The sequence below is a fragment of the Petaurus breviceps genome, unplaced genomic scaffold, assembly GCF_028583685.1.
Source record: "Petaurus breviceps papuanus isolate PSGF00001 unplaced genomic scaffold, PetGlider_PUasm1.0 189, whole genome shotgun sequence".
NCBI lineage: Eukaryota > Metazoa > Chordata > Mammalia > Diprotodontia > Petauridae > Petaurus > Petaurus breviceps.
This window is the reverse complement of record NW_027185809.1, coordinates 29,977,747-30,004,033: the sequence shown is the minus strand read 5'-3', so window position 1 is coordinate 30,004,033 and position 26,287 is coordinate 29,977,747. Positions and strand designations below refer to the sequence as shown.

Below are 26,287 nucleotides of genomic sequence, written 5' to 3'. Positions count from 1 at the left end.
AAAATAAAATTAAGAGGTGAGAGAGGAATATAATGGGAGAAAGAGAAAGGGAGAGATAGAATAGGGTAAATTATCTCATAAAAGAGGCAAGAGAAAACTGTTACAATGGAGGGGAAGAGCAGGAAGGTGAAAGGGAATGGGTCAACCTTACTCTCATTGAATTTGGTTTAAGGAGGGAATAACATATTCACTTAACTGGGTATCTTACCCTACAGGAAAGTAGGAGGGAAGGGTATGAAGAGGGGATGACAGAAGGGAGAACAGATTGGGGGAGAAAGTAGTTAGAAGCAAACACTTTTGAAAAGGAACAAGGTCAAAGTAGATAATACAGTAAGTGGGGGGCAGGATAAGATGGAGGGAAATATACTATGGAAATGCTTTGCATAACTACACATGTACAACTTATATTGGATTCGAATTTCCTAGGCCTATTAAGGGGGCAGGGAGATGCCCTAGAACCAGCTTCTAGAAGTAGCAAGAAGATTGTGAAAGAATTGTGAGAAAGATTGTGAAAACCACACCGTATGGTTAATTCTGCCTCCAGAGAATTTAACTTCAATAAATTTTTGTGGGAATCAGATAGAAGGTAGCAATTTGTGTAGCATGATTGAAGAGACTTCAGACTCCCCTAATATTTATAAATGTGGCAGTGAAGAGAAATGAGCCAAGACTTAGGGTATGATCCATTTATTCTTGACTTGTAATGACTTTTTTTAAAGTATAAAATAGTACTGTATTTTATGAAAAGCTATTGATATAGCTGTGCAATTTAAAAAAAAATTATTCTTGCTATTCATGTGATCTATTGTGTTTGTAGTTTTCCTAATATTGAATCCACCTTGCATTCCTGGTATAAATCCAACCTTGTTATAGTGTACAATCTTTTTAATATTTTGCTATAGCCTTTTAGATAATATTTCACTCAATATTTTTGCACAGATATTCATTAGAAATATTGGTCTATAGTTTTCTTTAACTCCTGGTTTAGGTATTAGAACCATATTTGTCTTAGAGAACTACTTTGGTAAGATGCCTTCTTTTTCTATTTTTTTTAAATAACTTATGTAATATTGGAATTAATTATTTTCTGAAAGTTTGTTAGAATTCACTTGTAAATCCATCTGGTCCTGTTTTGTTTTTTCCTTAGAAAGGCCATTTGTGGCTTATTCTAATTATTTTTTCTGGTATTGGGTTATTTAAATTCTTTCTTGTTCCATTTATTTGGATGCTATGTCATTTTAAATATATCCATCCATTTCATTTAAATCATCAGTTTTGTTTTCATGTAATTGGGTGAAATAGGTTCTAATAACTTTTTAAAAATTTCTTCTAGCTAGGTGGTGCAGTGGATAGAGAGTACTGTGCTTAGAGTAATGAAGACCTGATTTCAAATCTACTAGTTTTGTGACTTTGGGCAAGTCACTTAATCTTTTTTCTACCTCAGTTTTCTCAACTATAAAATGGAGATAATAATAGTACCTACCTTAGAGTATTGTGACTATGAAATGAGATAATATTTGTAACTTGCTTAGTGTGGTGCTTGATACATATCAGTCACTTAAGAAATGCTTGCTTTCTGGGGCGGCCAGGTAGCACAGTGAGTAAGAGCACCGACTCCAGTGTCGGGATGACCTGGATATCAAATCCTGGGCTCAGACACTTAGCACCCACCCAGAAACACCTGGCCATGTAACCTTGAGCAAGTTACTTAACCCCAATTGCTTAGGGACGGCCAGGTGGCTCAGCGAGTAAGAGCACTGGCTCCAGTGTCAGGATGACCTGGATAAAATCCAGGCTCAGATACTCAGCACCACACCCAGAAATAACTGGCCGTATAACCTTGAGCAAGTTACTTAACCCCAATTGCTTTAAAAAAAATAAATGCTTGCTTTCTCCCCTCCTTCCTTCTTTATTATATATTCTCCTTTTTATTTTTGATATCAGTAATTTGGTTTTTTTCTACTTTTATTTTGTTACTTAAGTTATTACTTTTAAAAAACTAGATCCTACTTTTATCTATAAATTCATTTTTTTCAATTTTATATATCGTCAATTTTTGGAATTTCCATTTTTCTGTTTAAATGGTATTATTTTGCTTTGATTTTTTGGATTTTTCTGTTGTTGTATACCCAATTCATTGATCTGTTCTTCTTCTCTTCAACTGATGAAAATTTTCCCCCAAGGACTGGTTTTAGGTGCATCTCAAAAGTTCTGGTATGTTTTCTCACAGTTGTCATTTTATTTGGGAAATTTTCTATTGTTTCTATGATTTATTCTTTGACACACCAATTCTTTAGGATTAAATTATGTGTTATATATTAAAGTTTGAATACTTTTTTCAGATTATTTTTGTGAATTAAAATGAAGGGCTAGAAAAAATTATACTATAGCTCAAAAAACCAGGGGTGGCAATCATGATCTCAAATAATACTATAGTAACTATGGAAAAGTTAAAAAGAGATAAGCAGGGAAATTACATTGTGCTAAAAGACACCAGAGATAATGAATTGATACTGAAACTTAATACACGTATCTAATAACATAGGATCAGGATACTTATGGAAAAATTAATTAAATTGGAGGGGGAAATAAATAGCAAAACTGTAATGATGCAGGACTTTAGTAGACCCTCTTCAGACCTTGATAAATCTAACTAAAAGGTAAACCAGAAAGAAGTTAAGGAGCTAAAGAGAACTTTAGAAAAATTAGATATGACTAATTTCTGGTGGTTTTCAAATGAGCATAGAAAGGAATTTACATACTACAAAGTTATATATGGCACCTATATAAATTGACCATGTATTGCAGAGAAAAATGTCACACAAAAATGTAGAAAGACAGGAATGCTAAACACATCTTTTACTTATCATAATGAAATAAAAATTATATCCAACAAAAATCCTTTTTAAAAAAAGAATTTAAAAGTAATTGAAGACTAAATAACATAATTACAAAGGTTTGGTTGGTCAAAGAACAAAATAAAAGAAAATGACAATAATGAGACAACATACCAAAACTCTGAGATGTAGTAAAAGGACTTCCCAGGGGAAAATTTATGTCTTTTAATGCTTTCATTATCAAAAGAAAAAAAAGTGAACTTGGCATGCAAATAAAAATTTAAAATGAACAACAAATAAAAAAATCCCAACTAAATAACAAAATAGAAATTATAAAGTAAATTAATAAAATTGAAATAAAAGGCCATTGAATTGACAAATAAAACTGGGAACTATTTTTTAAAAACTAATAAAATAAAGTTATCTAACCCAATTTTAAAAAGAGAGAGATCAAAATTATTCATATAAAAAAATGAAAAAGGAGCACTTACAACAATTGAAGAGGAAATAAAGGAAATCAATAGTAATAATTTTGCATAATTACATGCTAACAAAACTGATAACTTAGAGGAAACAGAAATTCTTACAAAATATAAAATAACTAGATTAAAAAAATAAGAAATAGGCTATTTAAATAACCCAATATTACAAAAATAAATTGAACAAGTCATAAATGAACTCCCAAAGGTGGGGAAAAGCCTCTGGGATCATATTCAAAAGTGAATTTATAAAATATTCAAATAATAATTAATTTAAATACTTTCCAATATTCCAATACAATCAATTCCAACCTTTCTTGGTATAAACATCATCTGAATAAGCCTGAACTAAGTAGAGACAAAGCAGAGGGAAATACAAAACAAAACAACTACAGACTAATTTCCCTAATCAATATTGATGCAAAAATTTTAAATAAAAATTAGCAAGTCAGCTATAATAATATATTGGAAAGATTATACATTATGACCAAGTTGGCCTTATACCAGGGGTGCAGAGTTATTTCAACATAAGGAAGGCTATTAATATATTAAGTCATGTAAATAACATAAATAATAAAAATTGTGTGATTGTATAGATGCTAAAAAAAGTTTTTTGACAAAACTGAAAACTCATTTTCATTAAAAATTTTAGAGATCATAGGATCAAATGGACTTTCCCCTAGTGTAGGAAATAGTGCTAATATAAATCCAAGAGCTAATAGTGTAGGTAAGGGAACAAAGTTAGAAACCTTTCCAATAATATCAGAGATTTAAAAAAGGATGTCCACTATTCACATTATTATTTCACACAGTGCTAGAAATGCTAGAAAAAGAAATTGATGGATTAAGCACAGGCAAAGAAAAAACAAAAATATCACTTTTTGACAGTATATTTAGAAAACCCTAGTGAGTAGAACACTAGTGAGTCAATTAAAAAATTTAATTGAAATAATTAATAACTTCAACAAAGTTGTAGGATGTAAGATAAATCCATATAAATCATTAGTACTCTTATATGTAACCAACAAAACCCAAGAAGAAGAGTTAGCAAGAAAAATTCTATTCAAAATATCTACAGAAGTCTTAAAATTTTGTGAAGTGTAACTTCAAAGGTTCAACCACAGACTGTCTGAATTTAATATAACAAACTCTTTGTAGAAATAAAGAGCAACCTAAATAATTAGAGAAACATTAATTACTCGTGGGAAGATGTGATAGTAATGGAATGTGGAGATTCCCCTGTATTGGGCTTGGTTTTCAAATTGATTGTATTAAAACCCAGAGCTTGTTAATCCCACCTGTGGGATGGACTTGTTGATGTGAAAAGAAAGTCCTGAACTGGGAGGAGCTGGTGACGTAGATTTGGAGAGACAAGTGAGAGGCAGAAGAAACTTTCTTTTTGGAAGCAGCACCTCGTGGAGAGAGAGAGACTAAGAGAATTGCTGGTGGCCGCTTTGAATTGCCCTGGACTTTTGAGACCTGCCCCCTGAGCTGCCAAGGACTGAGGAGACATGGCTGTTTTGCTGGTACTTTGTCTGTCTGTTTTGATGTTGTTTTGCCAGATTTGTCCACTGGTGAAAGACAGTCCTGTTGTTGAAGAAGTCCTGGAACCTGGCTTTTGGTTAAGAAGCCCTGAGACTGTCCTGCAGACAGAGATTGAATACTGTCCACTGGTGAAGGACAGTGCTGTTGTTGCAGGGGTCTGGGAACCTTTCTGTTGGTTCAGAAGCCCTGAAGAAGGATTTTCTGGTTGTATGTTTACAGAAATCCTGGGAGAGGGCTTTGCTAATGTGTTCAGGGGTTCTAGGACTGTTCTACAGACAGAGGATGAATTCATGAAGGGATTGGCAATGTATCTTATGGCCTTGCTAAGACTTGTCTCCCCAGGAACTAAGATTGCTGAGAACTTGCCTCCTGTCAAGATGAAGAAAAGACCTCCATTTGGGTATTAAGTGCTGTGTTTAAACTTGATGTAACTCTGGGGTAGATTCAATTGTGATCCAGGGGTGGGGAACTTTTGACCTTATGTTTGGAAACTAATCTCCATTTGAGAAGAGGGGCTTTGTGGTGGATTTAATTAAGGTATAGCCTAGGGGTGGAGAAGTATTTAGAACAGAGACTTTGTAATTGATTGAATGAATGTAAGGTCCTGGGGTGGGGTAGTCCTTGGAGATTATTTAATCACATTTAGTAAATGCTGTATTTGGAATGATGTCATGTTTTGATCTTCTCTGTTCTTGGTTTGTCACTGAATAAAATGGAGAGCACCTATGCTGGTATTCTGAACCTTGGGAAGTTGCCTTTGCTTGGTATTATATTACAGAAGGTCAAGCCAATATAACAAAAAATGACAGTACTACCTAAGTTAATGTACCTATTCAATGCTGTATCAAACTCCCAAAGGAATATTTGTGGAGGTAGGAATAATAACAAAATCCATACAGAGAAACAAAAAAAAGTGGGAAGGATAGGAGTGTATTAGTGCCAAACCTCAAACAATACTACAAAGTAGTAATTATTGCAATGATTTGGTACTGGTTAAAAAGAAGAGGTTGATTAAGTACACAAGGGAGAGAAGTAAAGAAACACAGTAGCAAAGTATTTGATAAACTCAAAGATCCCTATTATTGAGGGAAGAACTCACTATTTGAGAAAACTTCTGGGAAAACTGGACAGTAGTTTGGCAGAAATTAGGTTTAGAAGAACATCTCACACCATATGCCAAAATAAGTTCCAAATGTATAAAAGGTTTGACTTACATATAAAAAGTCATATCATAAACAAAGAAGAGGAGCAAGGAAGATCTTTCAGATCTACAGAGGTGAATAAAGTTCAAGATTAAATAAATAACAGAGAGGATCACATAAGATAAAATGAACAATTTTAATTATATAAAATTTAAAGTTTTTGTATAAATAAACATAATGTTGTAAAAATTAGAAGGGAAACAGTCAAATGGGAAAAGATCTTTGAAACAAGTTTCTCTGATAAAAGTCTCATTTCTGAAATACATAAGGAATTGATTTAAATTTATAAGAACTAGAGTTATTCCCCTATAGATAAATGGCCAAAGGGTATGGACAGGCAGTTTTCAAAGGAAGAAATCCAACCTATCAGCAAACTCATGAAAAAATGCTTTTAAATCACTAATTATTGGATAAATGCAAATAATAGCAATTTTGAAGTTCTACTTCATACATATCAGACTGGCAAAGATGACAAAAGAGGAAAATGACAAAAGCTGCAGAGGCTTTGGGAAAACTGGTACATGGTGTGCTTTCATGGAGTTGTGAATTAGTCCAGCCATTCTAGAAAACAATTTAGATTATGTCAAGAAAGTTAATAAACTGCATACCCTTTGACTACTGGGCCTATAACCCCAAAGAAATCAAACAAGGGAAGAAACCTATATGTATAGAAATATTTAGTTAGATAATTAATAAAGTGACACAGTGCCTTTCTGTAGTTTCAAGGAAAGGAGCTCATGAGCCAATGCACACTGCTTACAAGTATCACAGATGTCATACCACCATTTCATCCTATAATCCCACAGTTGTTCCTGAAGCTACTAGTTTGGCACAGGAACTCATTAGTTCTTCCCTCCAAAGTTACCTCTGTCACTGACAGCTCCTATTCCTCATGGTTTTGCAAACCTGGAAGCCCTTTTTTCCCCTTCTCTCTTATAAACATTATGTCTACAGCACAGTAAGAAAAAGATGACGACTTCCTTTGGGGTTGCTTGGGTCCCTTCAACTTTGGGCCCATGGGATCATAAGAATTACTTGGCTCCTTTCAGAGTAACTCACTACATTTTCTCTTATTATACTGACCAGTTCACTTAGCCAGTCATTCAATCAATAGAGATTTATTAAGTGCCTACTATGTACTAGGCACTGTGCTAAGTGCTGGGAATATAAACAGAGGCAAAAGACAGTCCCTGCCCTCAAGGAGATTACAATTTAATGGGAGAGACAACATACATAACAAATATATACAATACTGTAAATATATCTCCATCTATCTATAAAATACTATGGAAACTCTTAAGTCTACCCTAATAATTACAGTAACATTTAGTATCTCATAGATTGAGCTATCCTTCTGATCATTCATATTTCAACCTCTTTACACCTCAATTAGATAGTCTTTAACAGTTCTGTATCTGAATTAAAATTCATCACCTGGTATCCTCTGATGATGAGTCTATCTGAGCATAGACTGGTTCTTAGGTAGCAAACACAATAAGTCAAGTGGGCCCATACTTAAAACTTTCACAGCCTGAGAACATCTTTCAGAGCATATTCTCTATTAACATAGCCTTTGAGAAATCTCTATATCTTCCATCCCCCAACAGAGCATCAGAGTAGGACTTTATAGAGGATGCATAACATTAGTAATAATGTAAACGATAAGTTATTTGGGTATGTGTAATGTAATGCCAAGCAAAGGCAGCTTCCCAAGGTTCAAAATACCAGCATAGGTGCTCTCCATTTTATTCAGTGACAAATTAAGAACAGAGAAGATCAAAACATGACATCATTCAAAATACAGCATTTACTAAGTGTGATTAAATAATCTCCAAGTACTACCCCACCCCAGGACCTTACATTCATTCAATCAATTACAAAGTCCCTGTTCTAAATACTACTCCACCCCTAGGCTGTACCTTCATTTAGTCCATCACAAAGCCCCTCTTCTCAAATGGAGATTAGTTTCCAATCATAAGTAAAGTACATTCATTTGTTCAATCATAGAACACAAAAAGGTCAAAAGTTCCCCACCCCTGGATCACAATTGAATCTACCCCAGAGTTACAAGTTTAAGCACAGCACTTAATACCCAAATGGAGGTCTTTTCTTCATCTTGACATGAGGCAAGTTCTCAGCAATCTTTGTTCCTGGGGAGACAAAGCTTAGCAAGGCCACAAGATACATTGCCAGTCTCTTCATTAATTCATTCTCTGTCTGCAGAACAGTCCTAGGACCCCTGAAAACATTAGCAAAACCCTCTCCCAGGATTTCTGTGAACATACAACAAGAAAATCCTTCTTCAGGGCTTCGGAACCAACAGCAAGGTTCCAAGAATTCTGCAACAACAGCACTGTCCTTCACCAGTGGACAGTATTCACTCTCTGTCTGCAGGACAGTCTCAGGAGCTCTGAACCAACAGAAAGGTTCCAAGACTTCTGCAACAAGAGGACTGTCTTTCACCAGTGCACAAATCTGGCAAAACAACATCAAAACAGACAGACAAAGTACCAGCAAAACAGCCATGTCTCCTCAGTCCTTGGCAGCTCTGGGGGCAGGTCTCAAAAGTCCAGGGCAATTCAAAGTGGCCCTCAGCAATCCTCTCAGTCTCTCTCTGCCTCCAAAGGTGCTGCTTCCAAAAAGTTCTTCTGCCTCTCTCTTGTGTCTCTCCAAATCTACATCACCAGCTCCTCCCAGTTCAGCCCTCTCTTTTCACATCAACAAGTCCATCCCACAGGTGGGATTAACAAGCTCTGGGTTTTAACACAATCAAACCAAAAACCAAGCCAATACAGGGGAATCTTTAAATGCCATTACTATTACAGTATGTAAAACCAGTTCTCAGAGAAGATCTTTGTTACAAAGATATTTGACTCAATTTAGGTCTCAAAGTGAATGACCTAATGAGGAATGTATGTACTGAGCAGCCTAGTTATTGTTAAAATTATAGATACTTGTACTAGCACATCCAAAAGCCCCTCAAGTCATGGCAACAAAGATGACGGCGTAGCAACGACAGCTGCTGCTGCTGCACACATGGAAAAATAGAGCAGAGAAAAAGGCAATTATCTGTTGGAGGAGTCCAGGTCATGAGCGACTGAAGAGAAGGGGGGTAGAAAGACAGCAAGGTAAAAGCCTCAAAGAGAAGGCTGCAGGGAGCACTTTAAAACTGTTAGGATTAGTAGTCTTCTCCCTCCCTTTCTCTATCACTAAACTGTTTCATGTTTTTTAATAAATACTTTGATCCTATAAGGGAGAATGCAGTGTTTGGAAAGCAGACACTAGCATTATCTCATCATTCTCTATACCTGGGGAGCAGCAAAAGAGATGATTATTGAGGCAGTTAGGTGGTCTAAGAATGGATAGAGTGCCAGACTTGGAATTGGGAAGAAATGAGTTCAAATTCAGCCTCTGATACTTATTAGCTGTGCGACTTTGGCCAAGTCACTTAACCTTTCTCAACCTCAGTTGAGTAAAGAGGGGAAAATAAAATTTTGTCTTAGAGATGTTGAGAGGATTAAAAAAGATAACATGTAAAGTGATCTGTAAATTTAAAAGTGCTATATATATTATTAAAATAAATGAGAGCCATTATTATTATCATCAAAAGAAACCTATAGGGAACAGACTTTTCAAAATCAACTACTCACAAAATGAAAAACTTGATGTTGAATGTTGATGATGGTAGGGAAATTGGGCATGTGAATGAGAATTATGAAAATTAGGATAGTGGGCTCCCTCTGGAAAATTGGTAACTTCCATTAATGGAGATGAGTCATCCTGGCAAACTTGGGATAGTGGGATCTTAGATGTAAAGTTGGAAGGGTCATCTAGCACAGTGACATCATTCATCTTTTTAAAAATGTTCCTTCCAGCTTGTCCTTCCTTTCCCCATTAGATTAGAAGGCCAGTGTTGAAATTCATCCTGCCAGGTCCTTGTTCTGCTCCATCAGCCTCTGATGTGAAGTGGGGCCCTAGGGATGTGCTATAATGTGGTTAAGCAAGTGCCAGGAACATGTGCACCTCAGAAGGATAAACACACGTGTAGATAATAGCTGCCATTTTCACAGCACTCTTGTGATCATAATAATAATAGCTTTAAGTTTAATCGTTTTCAGTTGTGTCTGACTCTTTGTGACCCCCTTTTGGATTTTCTTGGCACAGATACTGGAGTGGTTTGCCATTTCCTTCTCAAGGTCATTTTATAGTTGAGGAAACTGAGTAAAACAGGGTTAAGTGACTTACTCAGGGTCACACAGCTAGGAAGTGTCTGAGGCTCAATTTGAATGCTCTATCCACTGTGCCACATAACTGCCCCATAATAATAGCTAACACTTATCTGTTACTAAAGCTCTTTAAAATCAACAAAATCCTTGACATATATTATCTTGTTTGATGATCACAAGCTTGGGATGTGGATGCTATTATTGTACCCACTTTACAATTGAGGAATCAGAGATTAAGTGACTTGTTCAAGATCACAGAGCTAGTGTCTAAGGCAATCAGGTCTTCCTGATTTCCAGGCCTGTAAACTACACTTTCCATTATACCAAATTGCTTCTTTGGGTAGGCTGTCATCAATGATAGTCTCTGCTGGGTGATATTCCATGCCAATAATGCTCCAAGAAGCTCCGTTATTGTCCATGTCCTCCAACCACTTAAATTAAAGGAGATAACAACTATATATTGGAGTATATTGAGTATATATAAATACTTTTATAAAGCACTTTAAACTTTGCAAAGTGCTTCAACTGCACGATCTCACTTGATCCTTATGCCAACTCTGTGAGGCAGGTACTGCAAGTATTGTTTTCATGTTGCAGATAAAGAAACTAGGACTAAATAACATACCCAGGTATTGGGATTTTAATCCTTGCCCCTCCTGGCTTCCAGTTCATCATTCTTTAACACTTTATGATGCTGCTACTCCCTGTCAGAAATTTACGGACTAAAAGGATTTAGAGCTAGAAGTGACCTTGGGTGCCCATCTTATCAATCCAGTCATTTCCAAGGATCTAAGACAACTCCAAAAGACTCAGGATGGAAAATAATATCCACATCCAGAAAAAGAACTATGGAGTCTGAAAGTGGATCGAAACACTCTTTGCTCTCTTTTTTTTTTGTTTCTTATTTCTCATGGTTCCTCCCATTTGGTTCTAATTCTTCTTTATAACATGACTGATGTGAAAATGTGTTTAATATGAAAGCGTACATGTAGAGCCTACATCAGATTGCACGCCGTCTTGAGGAGGGGAGAGGGGAAGTGGGAGAAAATTTGAAACTCAAAATCTTGTGGAAGCGAATGTTGAAAATTAAAAATTAATTAATTTTAAAAATCCATTCATTTTACTCATAAGGAAACTGAGATTCAGTGAAATAATAGGACCACAGAGATAGAATCAAAAAGCACTTTCAGGCTCATCCACCTCATTTTACAGAAAAGGAAACTGAAGATAAAAAGGTTAAGTGACTTGTCCAAAATCGTACATATTGCAGAAGTATAATTTCAAACTAAGTATGTCTTTGCGTGTTAAAAACAAGGGATCCTCCTACTACAAAAAATTGACAGGAGCTTCTGATTTTCAGGATGAGGGGTGGCCCTTCTATCCTTAAGCTATGTCTCATTGATTAAAATTAACAAGGGACTTGGGCAGGACAAATATCTAGTCTCACATGTGGACACTCAGACTCTGAGGCTGCAAACAAATTGTACTCTTACTAAAAACATTCCAGTTCCCTCAGGTAAAAGCAATTCCTAAGATATTAAAAGCAGCTCAGGAGGCTACAGATAAAAGCCAATAATTAAGGAGGTTCTCTGAAGTCTCTAGAGGTGCCCTGCCAAAGTTCTAAAAACTGCTTTTATATTTTTCTTGCCCAGAGGATCCACAGTTTGGTCCCAGATCAATCTATCTAGGAGTAAAGTTAAGCCGACTGCCCAGATTCACTGCTTCTTTGTTGTCAGCTACCTTGTTCATGAGGTTATAGGAGTGTGAGGGGTTAACTGGGGCCTCCTCAATTCCACCAACATCCTGGACCACAGCAACAGGACTCAGCATGATCCTAGCAATCTGTCTTACATTCCATTTCCCTGGTAAAGTCCTAGATGGGGTGTGTTCTGAGTATGTAACTAGCTCATTGGTCCTCACAATGAGGACATCACTGTTTCCTAAGCTATTGCTATATGGAAGGTTGAGAAAACTTGCATCTGAATGCCTGGTCACTTCATCAAACGCTACCCTATGTATAGAGAAGGCAACACATACAGGCAAGTGGACTAAAGGCAAGTGACAGTTCTTTTCTCTCTTTAACATTCTATTGATACTCCTGGGCATCCCAAAATACTAACTAGTTTTGGCATGTTGTGATGATTCTTTCATAAAATATTGAAACATTTTGATTTTATCTCCAAAAACAATGGACTACCAAATGATAGTGTTTGGGAGATTTCTTACTATTCTTCCTAATGATGTCACTGGTTGCCATAAGCAGAATGTTAGCTTTTATGTTGTAGAATTTTTTTTTCTCTATTTGAAAATACTAATAGGGACAACCCTCTTCCTCCCAACTAAAAGTTTGGGGAAACAAAATTATTGAAAGTCACTTCATTAGCTTCAGAATACAATATTCATTCTACATGGCACATTGTACATGTAATAATGCTTATTGACTCTGGAGAAATTAGAATTATTACATTACTGTAATATGTGACAGAGAGAAAAAAAGAGAGCAAGAAGGAGATTGAGTATGAGCAAATGATTATGCAGAAAAATTGTCATAAGAGCCAGTCATACCATTCCAATAGCATATATAAGTGAAAGTAGAAGAAGGATAGCAGGCAGATATGAAATGGAACAGATTCCCCAATATCTCTGCAGAAATCTATTTTCGTTATCTATAATAATTGAAATATTAGTTTTGGACTCTATAACCAATGGAATCTCTCTTGCTATTGATCCAGCAAATCCTTTTTTTCCTTGTGCTACCTTTCTCATGATATCCTTTAGAATTCTTAGCATATGAACTTACTTGTTTTTAATGTATTAATGTATCCTGTTTGTGGGCAGCTAGGTGGTGCGGTAGAGTGCCTGGCCTAGAGTCAGGAAGACCTGAGTTCAAATTGACCTGAGAATTAGGTCACACTAGATGTGTGACCCTGGACAAGTCACTTAATCCCATTTGCCTCAGGTTCCTCATCTGTAAATGAACTGGAGAAGGAAATGGCAAACTGCTCCAATATCTTTGCCAAGAAAACCCCAAATGGGGTCATGAAGAGTTGGACACTGAACAATACCAAATCTGTTCATGCCTTTTATGTGCCTGCTCATTATCTTTTCAGTGACCTTCAACTTTAATTCATCGAAGATTACGATTTTCTATAATTTGAATCCATACAACTTCAGAAAAAAAATGTTGCATTTAAAAGGGATAGGCTTTGTTTCAGGGAGAAGTTTCAGGTCAGTAAAAGAATTAAACAAATTCCCAAAGGCAGTATTCCCCTCCTCTCCTCTTATTAATTTAATTTTGGTCCTACTCTTTATTCTGGCAGCTAAGAGGCACAGAGGATAGAATTCTGGACCTGTAATGCTGAAAAAGACCTGAGTTCAAATCCTGCCTCAGACATTGACCAGCTGTGTGACTCTGGACAAGTCACTTTAACCTTTGTCTGCTTCAGTTTCCTCAGCTGTAAAATGGGGACAATGATAGCACCTATCTTACAGGGCTGTTGTGAGAATCAAATAATATAATACTAGTAAAGTGCTTAACATCATTCCTGATACCTAGTAGATACTTAATAAATGCTTGTTCTCTTCCTTTTCCATTTGCAATGTCTAAGATATTTGTACTGGTGATTGAACTCTTTGGGTTATTTATTCACTTCCATATCTGAACCTGGACAGAAGGCATTTTTTATTCATTTGGTTTTTCCTGTGTAGGTGCCTGGCCCAAATTGTTTTGAGTGATGACTGGTCTCATTTAGGAGATGGTCAAGGTTTCAGTGCAATCGGTACAATATTATCTATAAACAGGAACATCTAAAAGACTTCATCATCTATAGGGAATCCCTCTTCCATCTGACATTCTTCAATAATGCTGGCAAACACTTTGGTCAAACATTTATTGTCTTGTTTTATGCCACACTGGATAATAATCAGAGGGTAGTTAAACAGTTATTTTTGTTTTTACTTTTTAAAGGATTTTGTGTAAATTTGACATATACTTGTCAAAACATTTTGTTGGATGAGCAGTCAAAAAAGTTTTTTGTTCTCCTGAAGCAAATGCTTTTTAATAATCAACATCAGCGGGGCAGCCAGGTAGCACAGTGAGTAAGAGCACTGGCTCCAGAGTCGGGATGACCTGGGGATCGAATCCCAGGCTCAGACACTTAGCACCCACCCAGAAACACCTGGCCGTATAACCTTGAGCAAGTTACTTAACCCTGATTGCTTTAAAAAAAATAATAATAATCAACATCAGCATAGAGGGATATTGGACTCTCTACACTTTTTAGTTAACTATGTGACTATATATAAAAGATAAATTCTATTATAGAACATAATTTGTAAGAGCTTTGCCTGTTCCCTTATTATGCCTTTATCAAATATGTTCTCAAGGTATGTGTAGACTAATTTCATACAATTTTTGTGGAGCTGGGAAAGTAGGTAGATCAATCAGTTACCATCTGAGGAGGGGTAATAATAATGAAGTCCAAAATTTCCCCACCCCCCATAGCTTTCATATTTCCCCCTTTTTAGAGCATTCAAAAGTATGTTCGCTATGTGCTTTGTCTATCCTAATTGCTCTTCCTATCTTTATTTTCTTCAGTACCTTTCCTGCATCCCTCTTTTCTTCCTAATTTCCCTGTTTCTATTGAGAGCATCCTTCCAGTCCTCCAGGTTCACAACCTCAGAGCTATCCTCAATTCTTGCCTCGCCCTTGCTCCCTTACACCCAATCAGTTTTTAAGTTGTGTCAATTCTATGTATCTGATATATCTAATATTTGTCCTTTTCTCCCCACTTAAGTGGTCAGTACCCTAGTTCAGGCCTTCACTTCTTTTTCTTTTCTTTTTTTTGCTTTTCGGAGGGGGTAAGGCAGGGCAATTGGTGTTGTGACTTGCCCAAGGTCACAAGGATAGTATTGTCTGAGGCCAGATTTGAACTCAGGTCCTGCTAACTCCAGGGCCAGTGCTCTGTTTCACTGCGTCACCTGGCCGCCTCTTTTTCAATAGTCTTACAGCCCTTGGTTCCTCTTTTTTTCAAGGAGAAATACATGATGGAAAGATGAGGTTCTGTTGGCTAGAAAATAATTATTTGGTCTGACAATCTCTGGATAGAAGAACTGTAGGTCTTAAAGAGACAAGATGTTTTCCCCTTGTTTAGGAGAGTGAAAATCTCATAGACTTTGAGAAGCATGCAAGTACATGAAGATTTGGACTGCGTAACTCCATCATAGTACAGGAATTCAGTTTTGATTTTGTTTTGTGAGGAGAGAGAGCAAGCGAGGGAGGAAGGGAGAGTTGCTGCTATTTTAGCTGCTGCCACTATCAGGACTAATGGCACCAAACCATAGGGATGTCACTTGGAGCTGAGTGAGACTGTGAGACTCACTTGAGGCTGCTGAGAAGGGTAATGGTGATATTTCCCTCCATCTCACTCACCCCCCTTTTCTCTGTCTCTGTCTCTGTCTCTCTCCCTCCTCCTCCCCTTCTCCCAGGGGAAGTGAGTCTGCATTTCTAACTTTATACATTATATATTATCTCTCTATATTTATACTTTCTTTTTAATTATTTGAATGTCAACTAGATAAAATTTGATCAACCTTAGCTGCTTCTGATCTAGATATTTCATTATTTGTTGATAGGTGTAAAAAGAGACAGTGAGATTCATAATGCAAAAAGAGATCAAATGAGAGAGAACAAATGATCTACATGAATCACCAAAATTTTGTCTCAACTGGGGGCTCCTGAGCTAGAAGAGAGATAATATTATTAATTTTTAAAAATATTTTCTACTTAATGTCAAAGCAGAGTATAAACTGAATCTAGTCTTTCCCCTAGCTAAAAGTGAGTTAATTGCAATTGCTGTCTTGGAGGGAGGAGGAGCCAGGCTGCTGCTTTGAATCATAATGCCTTCCCCTTTATTCTCCCCCTCCATATGTAATCAAAGGAAACTCTCTGAAAGGGTGAAGTGAAAAGCAGTGAGTAATTAGAGAGTAGGTCAAACCTAGTGAGAGAGGAAAAAAAAAAAGGTGGCTGGAGAACATTGGCAATGCTTACATTTCAAAGGTAGAGGCCAGAGAAGGGGGTACAAGTATCCCCTGGCTTTCTGCCACCCAGTAGGTGAGTTTTTTCCATCTTATACTAACAACCCTCACAGATCCAGGCTACAGCCTCATAATCAGTCTCCTTGTTCTCAGTCTTCCCTCATCTGTTAAGGAGATATTCCTAAAGCATGAGTCCTATTATGTCACTCTCCTTCTTAAGAAACTCCAGTGGTTTCCTTCTACTACAAGGATAAAATACAAATTCTGACTTTTCAAAGTCCTTCATGGTCTGACACCAGGCTAATTTCACATTATTCTCTCTCTCATACTCTATGCTCCAACCAACTCGATGTACCTGAAATACAAAAGACCACACATGGAGTTCATTTCTTCCTCTCAGAATCTTGAGATTTTTCAAAGCTTAATTTAAGTGTTGCTTCTTACAGGAAACCCATCTTGATTCCTGGTTGATAGTGCCTTGCCTCTTGAAATCATTTTCTACATATACGTGCCCTTTCTTCCCCATAGATTGCAAGCTTCTTAAAAGCAAGGGCCTTTTTGGTTTTAGTGCCTGGTACATAGTAGGTGCTTAAATGAATGAATGTGTTGAATGAATGAACATAAATATATCTGGAAAGGTGAGAGTTAGAGTCTACATATAATTGTTCCACTTTCATTGATGAGAAAAAAATTTGTTATAGAAATCTTTACAGATGTTTTCCATTGACAATCTGTTTTCTTTCTTCCCATGTCATTCTAAGATGCCCAGTCTCCTGCAATGTTGTCTTTAAACTTATTTTGTTGTCCACTGCTTTTCTTTCTTTTCTGTCTCTGTCTCTGTCTCCCCCTCTCCCTCCTCTCTCCCTCTCTCAATGAAGCAACACAATTGTTAAACTTCCATCCCCTCAATGTAATATTTTATGAGTTTATATTCTAAACTGGTGTTGCCCTTGGCTGCCATTATCTTTCTTCTTGTCAAAGAGATCAAGTTTTGATGGCTACAGCACTTTCTAGTACCTTTGGTTTCCTCATTATGGCAATTCATTTATAGTTATTAAATTATAATTTGTGTCAATTTCCCTTCCTCCATTTCTCATTTTTTGGTATCCATAGTTTCTCTGAGTAGATCAGAATGGAGGTATTTTAATATTTTTCTCATTTTTATTCTTCTAGTTTTGTATTAATTATGATCTTTGCTCTAACATAGCAGTTATATACAGTATATATACAGTTAAACTGTATAAGGTGCCTGATTGAGAAATTACTCCTACATTGATAGCAAGTCATTGACTATCTGTAAAATATAATCAATTTCATTTTTTGTTTTTATATGGTATGTGCCATGTCAAGTACCTCTTAACTCTTCTCTTGAGGAAGTGAATCCATGATTCATAGGTGGTAAGTTTTGGTATACTCTTTCTTTCTTTCATACTCTTGAATCATATTTTCCACCAGTCCCCTATCCCCTAGTCCTACCTTTGCACTGAAGTCATTGAATACCAAAGTTAAATTTGCATTTGTTGATTTAATTTGGAATTTATATTAAGTTCTTTGTAGAGTTTTTGTACCTCTTCATCCTCTGCAGCAGACGTTGGCACATAAACTGTGATTATCTTCCTGGTAATCTTTTTGTAAATACTTATCAGCAGCATTGCAACAGATGACAAAATGTTCTCTGAAACTGTTTCTTTTTTCTCCAAGCATAATAAAACCAACTCTTTTCTTTCCCTTTCCAAGATAACCTAGAAACCATCCTAGCCTTTTATTTCTAAGTTACAATATAACTACTTACTTGCTCAAAGGCCTCAGGGGCTGTGCCCTCTCCCTCTCCCCTAAAGATGCCCTCTCAGCTCTGGACCCATTCACATATAGACAGACCACGTTCCAATGTTCCATGTTGGAGAACCTGAAATCCAAAGAGAGGAGTCAGGTTAGAAAGGGACAGATGCCGAGTGTATTATAGAATCAACAAACTTCAGCAACTGATTGAATATGAAGAGTGAGGGGAAATAAAGAGTCAAGGATTTGTAGGGTGCAGACATGGTTGAGTGGAAGGCCCAAAATAAATAGGAATTTAGGAAGAGGGATGAGTCTGAGAGAAGGAGAAGATACTGAATTCTTTCTATGTCTTGAATTTGTGATTTCTAGAGGACATCCATTTGGAAATGTCTAATAGGTAGTTTGTGTTGCAGGACAGGAGCTCAGTAGAGTAGTGGTAGGTATATTGCTCTGGGATTCATGCACATGGATGGAAATTGACCCATGATGGCTTGCCATAGCCAAAGAATTTGTCACCAAATGGTCAGCTTGCTATTGATAAGCCTCTCTTCTACTTAGGCTGGTCTTCAGAAAGAGACATAGGACTGTTCTTAAAGCCTTAGAGTTGTTCTCTGTTGGCATAGACTTTTAAAACCTCCAAAGTGTCCTGAGGCATTGGAGTAGGATTTTGTGCAGGTCATTATGATAATAACCACCATCAATAAATACTAACAGTCAAATATATGTATATATGTAAATATACATACACATACATATATTTGTTGTTGTTCAGTCATTTTTTGTCATGTCTTACTCTTCAAGTCAACTCCTTTGGAGTTTTCTTGGCAAAGACACTGGAGTAGTTTACCATTTCCTTCTCTAGTTCATTTTTACAAATGAGGAAATAGAAGCAGAGTTTAAGTGACTTGCTCAGTGTCACATAGCTAGTAAATGTCTGAGGTCAGATTTGAACTCAGGAAGGTGACTCTTCCTGACTCCAGATCCACTGCTCTATCCATTGTGCCACCTAGGCGCCCATATTATGACTAATATCAATAAATACTAATAGTCAAATATACATACACACATAACAAAGGAATATAATTTTACACAAAGTCCTCAGCATTAAAAAATAAAACCAATTAAGTCAACAGACTGACCCCCCAAAATTCACTTTCTCTGTATCCCATTCCAAGTCTACTTGCCTCTCCCTTGGTTTTGTCTTAGTTTTTAAATAAATAGTTGCATACAGCGTGTACATGGTTCTGGTTCTACTGGTCTCCATCTGTATAATTTTATATTGTTCTCCCATGTTTTCCTGTGTTCCTCATATTTATTACTTTTATAACTCCATAATATTTAATTATATCAGTGCATAATAACTTAACCATTCTCTAATTGCTGAACATAAATGTTGCTTCTAGTTACTTGCTTGGTTGGTTGTTGTCTTTTGCTCTTGAAGAGGATCAAAATGACATCACTATGCTAGAATCAAGTTTCAGTGTGTTTGACTGTGGCTGATCAGACTAATACAAACTCAGAATGCTCTACCACAGGCTGGGCAAAAATAGTAGTTGTGAATATCTGGGGTGGATACTCTGTATGTGTGCAACCTGTGTTTCCTTTGAGCAGCTTCAATTCTGCTTTGCTCATAGAGCACAGCACCTTCTCTGATTGGGCATGTCATGCTGAGTGGTCCTGTGCCATTGTCTCCCATGTCACACAATCAATTCCAAAGTTCCTAAGAGAGTCCTTGCAAGTGTCCTTGGATCACTTCTTCTGACCGCCATGTGAGCACTTGCCCTGTATGAGTTCTTCATAAAACAGTCTTTTTGGCAAGCATATGTTTTGCATTCGAACAACGTGGTGACCTTATTGGAGTTGCGCTCTATAAAGCAGAGTTGGAATGCTTGGCAGTTTATTTTGAGAAAGGACCTTAGTGTCTGGTACCTTATTCTTCCAGGTGATCTTCAAAATCTTCCTAAGATAATTCAAATGGAAGTGATTCAGTTACCTGACATGGCTCTGGTAGACTGTCCAGGTTTCACAGACATACAACAATATGGTCAGCACCACGGCTCTGTAGACCTTCAGTTTGGTGGTGAGTCCAACACCTCTTCTCTCTAATACTTTGCTTGGGAGCCTCCCAAACACTGAGCTAGCTCTGGCAGTGCATGCATCAACCTCATTATCAAGGTGTACATCCCTGGAAAGTACACTACCAAGGTAAGAGAACTTATTCACTTGCTATTATAAATAAAATAACTATGACTATTTTAAACATAGGTTCCTTTTATCCTTCTGCAATAGTCTAAGGATAAAATCCTAGCAATGGAATCACTAGGCCAAAGAGCGAAATTCATGACTCCTCCTAATTGTTGCCATGTTGCCCTTCAAAATGTTAATTTAACTTCTAGGTATCATTACTGTCCCAATCTGATTGAATTCACCGAAAGAACCAAGCAAAGGGGATCCTTATGCTCATTGTGGAGGTGAGGGTTTGGGGTAAATGAGTAATACACGCCCCTCAACACAAGAGGGAGCCATGGGGAAGTGCCAAACTTTCTATGGTTCTCAGAGAGTAGTGAACTTCAATCCCTTAAATTCTGAGTATGTGTGTGTAACACACACATATACATATACACATACAGAATTACTACATACAGAATCAAGTATTGTCACCAAGCCACACATTGTGTAGACTAGCTATTTACAAACTTTTTTGCTCTCATACCCTTGAAGAAAGTATTTGAGTACATACCTCCTTATATGTATATTTATTTATATTTATAAATTTTATACATATACATGACTCACTGTCCAACCAAAACAAAAAAAAAGTGAGGCATATGTAGAAGACTTACTAACTGCCCTTGTCTCAGAAGGATGCCAGTTGTAATCAGGAAATAATCTGGGGAGCAGGGGGCAGGTTATGTAGAGGGGAGGAGAATATTCCCATATCTACTTTAGCAACTGCTGCTGGAGGTGTCCAGTTGAGGTTATGTTATAACTGCTTTGAGAGGAGAACTGCCAGAAGAAAAGTGGAGAGGATGTGGGGGAATGTCAGGGGAAATAATGGATCAAAGATAGGTGTGACTGTATTGGAGGCAAGTAAGTCTCACAATTGGCTATGACAGACAGGGTAGTATTCAACCCATCTTCCCAGTCTCTGATTGGCTGATCACATATCTCTTGGGGCTATGCTCCATTTTTGGACTCTGCTAGTCTAAAGTTTAGACCATGAGAAGCAGTTAGATGGGTATTCTCTTCAGTACATTAGAACAAATATTTTATTTTGTATAATTTTTTCCCCAGAATGTATATTTTAGTTAGGCACTTTGGATGGGCTATAATCTGAGGACACAGTTGAATAGAAGGAAGGTGTGAACTGGGTCACATATTGGAAATTGAGCAGTGTTTTCAATGAATCCAACCTGTTCTCTCACTATACATCTACACACACACACAATTTCAATGAATCTAACCTGTTCTCTCACTATACATACTATCCATCTATATACACACATATAGGTATACACATATATATGTATATTTTTTTAAGTTGTTACTTTTGTTTTTATATCAGAATTATTTCTGGATATACTTCTCTCCCCCTATTTCCTCCTTTAACACTGTAACCTCCCTTCAAGGGAAAACAAACAAAAAATAACCAATACAGTGACTTGCACTGGATTTATAGTAAATAGACAGCCAGACTTGAAGTCAGGAAAATGTGTTTTCAATTAAGCTTGACTTCTGACAGCTCTGTCTGGCTGATTGACCCTGGGCAAGTTATTTAACCTAATATCTTAGGGCTCTCAGATAACTTACTAAGACTAGAAACTGTAGAAACATGGCAGAATTTGCATTGGTAGAAGGAGTTTTCTCAGTGGGAACTCACTACACCAGCATAGTCATGGGCAATGACAAATGTAAACTGGAGTCTGCACCAATAGCCTCTACCTCTCTTCCAAGAAGAAGGAGTTATACTTCATCCTCTAGAAACAAGGTCGGTCATCCTAGTTACTCAGTTTGCCCTCTTTTTAGTATTCTTTCATTTTCATTACTGTAATCATAGTGTATCTTTTTCATCCGTTTCTGCTTTACTCCCTATTGTATCAGAAAATCAATATTTTTAATGCCAATATTCTTCTGGCAACGCCACATTTTTGAATCATGGAATATCTCAGAAGAATAAAAATTGCAAGTGACACAAGCAGTGAAAAGACATATGGTAGGTGACTAATAGGTTGCTGTGTATTTATTGCCAGTGATGATGTGAATATGAGAAGTTATTTGGAAGTCATACATCAAGGACACCTATGAGTAGAAAAGGAGGTGGGCCAGTAATGAGACTGAGGGAATGGCAGAGTATCACATCAGCAGCCACAAAATACAGGGTATCACTAAAGTCTTAGTGCAGTTTTAAGTGATTAAACTTTACTAGCTTGAAACTGCACTAAGATTTTTGGGACACACTGGATTATAAGAACTAGAGAAAGGTTTCCAGTCTAATGAGATGTGAGGAAGGTCATGGAAAAGAATCAAATAGAAAGAGACAAGAGGAGTGATCTGCCTTGGTGAAGGGATTACCCACTAGATTACAAATCCTTCAGGGATCTGTATATCTTTTTCTTCTCTCTCTCTCTCTCTCTCTCTCTCTCTGCCTTTGTATCCTAAAGACCCTGAATATCACCTTGTATGTGGTGATCCTTAATAAATTCTTGCTGAAATGATCATTTAAAAATAACTCAAATGTATCTTACAAAGATTGTTATAAACACAATCTCATTGAATCTTCACAATCATATGAAATCTGCATTTCTATACTCATTTTACAGATGACAGAACTAAGCTTTGAAAGAAATTACTTGTTCGTGGAAGTAAATGTGGTAAGACAGGATTCAAACTCAGTCTTTCTTGACTCCAGCATTTACGGTAAGGAAGAAGTGGGCCTGGAGTCAGGTAGACCAATCCCAGATACATACAAGCTATATGACCCCCGACAAATCGCTTGATCTCTGCTTCAGTTTTCTCAACTGAAAAATGGAGCTAATATTTCTCATCTCCCAGAGTTGCTGTGAGGATAAGATATTTGTAAAAATCGTAAGTACAGTGCCTAGCATAAAATAGGTATTTAATAAATACTTGCTCCTCCCTAGCTCCAACTACACCTCAGGAATCCACTGGAATATAGAACTATGAAATCATATTTTGTCAGTCAATTTTAGAGGCAACTAGGTATCACAGTGGATAGAGGGATGGGACCGGGGTCAGGAAGACAGGTTCAAATAATCCTGCCTCAGACATGTAACTAGCTGTGTGACACCGAGCAAACTCACCTAACTTCAATATCCGTTTCCTTAGCCATAAAATGGGGCATCTACCACCCAGGGTTGTTGCTAGAGTAAAATGAAATATTTGTAAAGTGCTTCTCAAACCACTATTTAAATGCTATTATTATGTCAATTATACATTTGTTTTCATATGGAAAGGGAAGGGCTAAATAATTGAGCTTAATTAAGAGATTTTAACTCAGGAATAGGGGATTCTGTGGCTGGGACTATTTTGACATAGTATTGCAGAAAAAAATAAATATTGCAAAAAAAAATTTTTGATATAGTAGAACCACCTTTTTAAAATTGCCCCTTTTCCAGAGCAATGTACAAGGAAGCCAGTGTTCTACTCCGTCCAGCATTTTCAAATGTATGCAACTTTCTCATTAAAGTCAAAGTAAACTTTTCTCCCTCTAATCAAGTAAGGAACTCCTGCCTCACAGAGGATTGTAAATTCACCATTTTGTAGCTATGTATGAGACCAAAATGCTCTGGAGGGTAGTTTGTACACTTAGAAAAGTTATCTTGCTTCACTTGCCCAATTTCAGAATTATGATAGAAGTAAAAGTACTCTCAAAGACCCTGTCCCCCTTCCCTACTCCTCTTACCATATAGTTACCTTTAATCTACCTCCAAATGTGGAAAGTTTCAGGCCCAATGAAGGATTTTTTTCCTGCAAATTCCAGGTTTTATGGAAAGACAGAGACAGAAGGAATTTTGCAACAGAAATAATTTTGCAGCCTTAACGTTTATACTAGAATACGAAAATAACCCAGTGAAAGGGTTTGGTACAAAGTCATAATTTACAAGCCTATTTGAGGGGATTTGAGGATAGGCAGAGGACTCTGAGAAGCGAAAAGAAAGTTATTTTAACACAACCGAAGCTAGGTATATTTAGTAAAACAGCCAGTACACCACTGACTGACCTGACTGACCCGGCTTAAGGATTTGGCTAAGACCTATGGTGTTTTTCTTTTTTTATGTCTCTTCTTCCTCCATTTCTTTATCACTTGTGCTGTGTGTGTGTGTGTGTGTGTGTGTGTGTGTGTGTGTGTGTGTGTGTGTGTGACGTTTCAGTGTTTCCAGGGACTTCATTTCTTCTAGGTCACTTACTTCGAGCTCCAGAATAAATCCATAGTTCCAGAAACCCCGAGAAGCGCCCTCCCAAACTCAGAAGGCAGCTCCAAACTGCAAAGCAACCGAGAATGGAGCTGCACGAGCATGGAAGCTGTAGCAACACTTAGAAGGCATGAAAATATCCCCAGAACAAGCCTTTCCCTGGGAGGCCCTGTCGTTGCAAAGCTGTACCGAGGCGGCTTTCACTTCCTCCTTCTACCCGCAGAACAGCACTGAGCACGTAAGGTCCAGAGAGATGCTATTTGGGACCGGGGGACAACCGTAAGGCTGTGGTGAGAAAATACAAATCTGCAGCTGTGAGGGTGTCTGGGCGCTCCAGGGGCTCGAGTGAGGGAGACGAGCTGCTCTCTCACATCTGCAGTTTCGCCTGGAACGGGAGCACGAGCAGCAGCTGCCGCTGCAGGGGGCGGCGGCAGGACGAGAAGCTGCAGGAGTTGTTGGGTTAAAGGGATCCAGACTGAGAGTCTCCCCTCGCACCACTAGGAAGTGACGACTTCGCCCGAGTCCCAGAGAAAAGAAACAAAGTTTGTGTTGGTGAATTGTTCGCCTCCCCTCCTTCACACCCTTTGCAGTAGCCCAGACGGAGATTTTCAGCCACCAAGGTGAGTAGCCCAGAAGGGGAAGGACCCCCCACCCACTCAAGCCCCACAGGGCTTCTTCACCCTCCCCCCCTCCCGTCCCTGGAAGGGGATTCTTCTCTCCTTTCTGGGAGGATTTATGCTTTCGGCTTTCCGGCAGCGCACGAGAGCGGGGTGAGCTTTAGGACGCTCGGCTGCGTTTGCCTGGTCGGACTAGAGTTGATGGGGCCGGGTGTTAGGGAAGAGGAAGGAAAACAATTGGCGGCTGCACTTTTGCGGGGTGCTCGGAGAGCTCCCCTTCCCCCAGCCTCTGCTGCTTCTGCTGCACCTACGGCGCCCCAAGTGACAGGCACAGCTGACTGACTGCTTTGGCCCCGGGCGGCGGGCTGCGGCCCCAGCCTTAGAAGTGACCCGCTTGCCCACCACCCTCCTGGCTCCCGCTCGTTCCCTTCCTCCACCCGCTTTGCTCCGGAGCCCTCCTGTAGGCAAAGCGTCTGCGTCCTAGGCGATCAGTTTCTGGGGGAACAGCCAGCACAGTTCCGCAGCCCGTTTCCCCTAGTTTCACTGAAAGAAAGAAAAGTTTGGTAGTTTCCAAAGAACTAGACTTTTGTTTACCTCCCATAACACTCTCCCCACCCCCACTCCCCTATGGACATCTTCTGTAGTTTTAGGAAGACAGTTATAAGAACTCCTTTTCATCCCCCACCCCCTGTAATGCACTTCGCTCTAAGATCAATCAAACTTCAGTTTGAATAAACACACCATCTAGCCTCCTGAAAAACTCCCTTCACACCCAAACCTGAAAATGTTTGAATAAATTCATTATCACTTCTCCTCGACTCCCACCCGCACCCCCACCCTCTACTCCCCCGCCACCCCATTCCTACAGTTCTTTAGCAGACTAATTGCTAAGGACTGTTGCTTTTGCAGTTTATCCATAAAACTGCCAGCACGCCTACCATACATATGTGAGTGTTTATATATAAAACTCACAATTTCTTCCTTTTGATGGATTCTGGCATAACATCGTTTTTAGGAAACTCTTGGGGCTGTAGAAGTGCGCTAAGGGATTGTGTGTGTGTGTGTGTGTGTGTGTGTGTGTGTGTGGCGGGGGGGGGGGGGGGGGGGGGGGGGGGGAGTTCACTGCCCCTAC

The 26,287-nt window shown here is 38.1% G+C and overlaps 1 protein-coding gene and 1 long non-coding RNA gene across 2 annotated transcripts in view; one reads left to right on the top strand and one right to left on the bottom strand.

Moving 5' to 3' along the window:
- LOC138164387 (uncharacterized) overlaps positions 1-24,665 on the bottom strand; it is a 72,372-nt gene extending 47,707 nt beyond the window's left edge. The window contains exons 1-2 of the long non-coding RNA XR_011169043.1: positions 24,533-24,665; positions 18,118-18,231 (exon numbers count right to left, since the gene is read on the bottom strand). This is a non-coding gene — a long non-coding RNA (uncharacterized lncRNA). The remainder of the gene's footprint in view (positions 1-18,117; positions 18,232-24,532) is intronic.
- MIDEAS (mitotic deacetylase associated SANT domain protein) overlaps positions 20,335-26,287 on the top strand; it is a 152,523-nt gene continuing 146,570 nt past the window's right edge. Inside the window, exons 1-2 of the mRNA XM_069092137.1 lie at positions 20,335-24,776; positions 24,918-25,158. The gene's annotated coding sequence lies outside the window, so the exon portion shown is untranslated. The remainder of the gene's footprint in view (positions 24,777-24,917; positions 25,159-26,287) is intronic.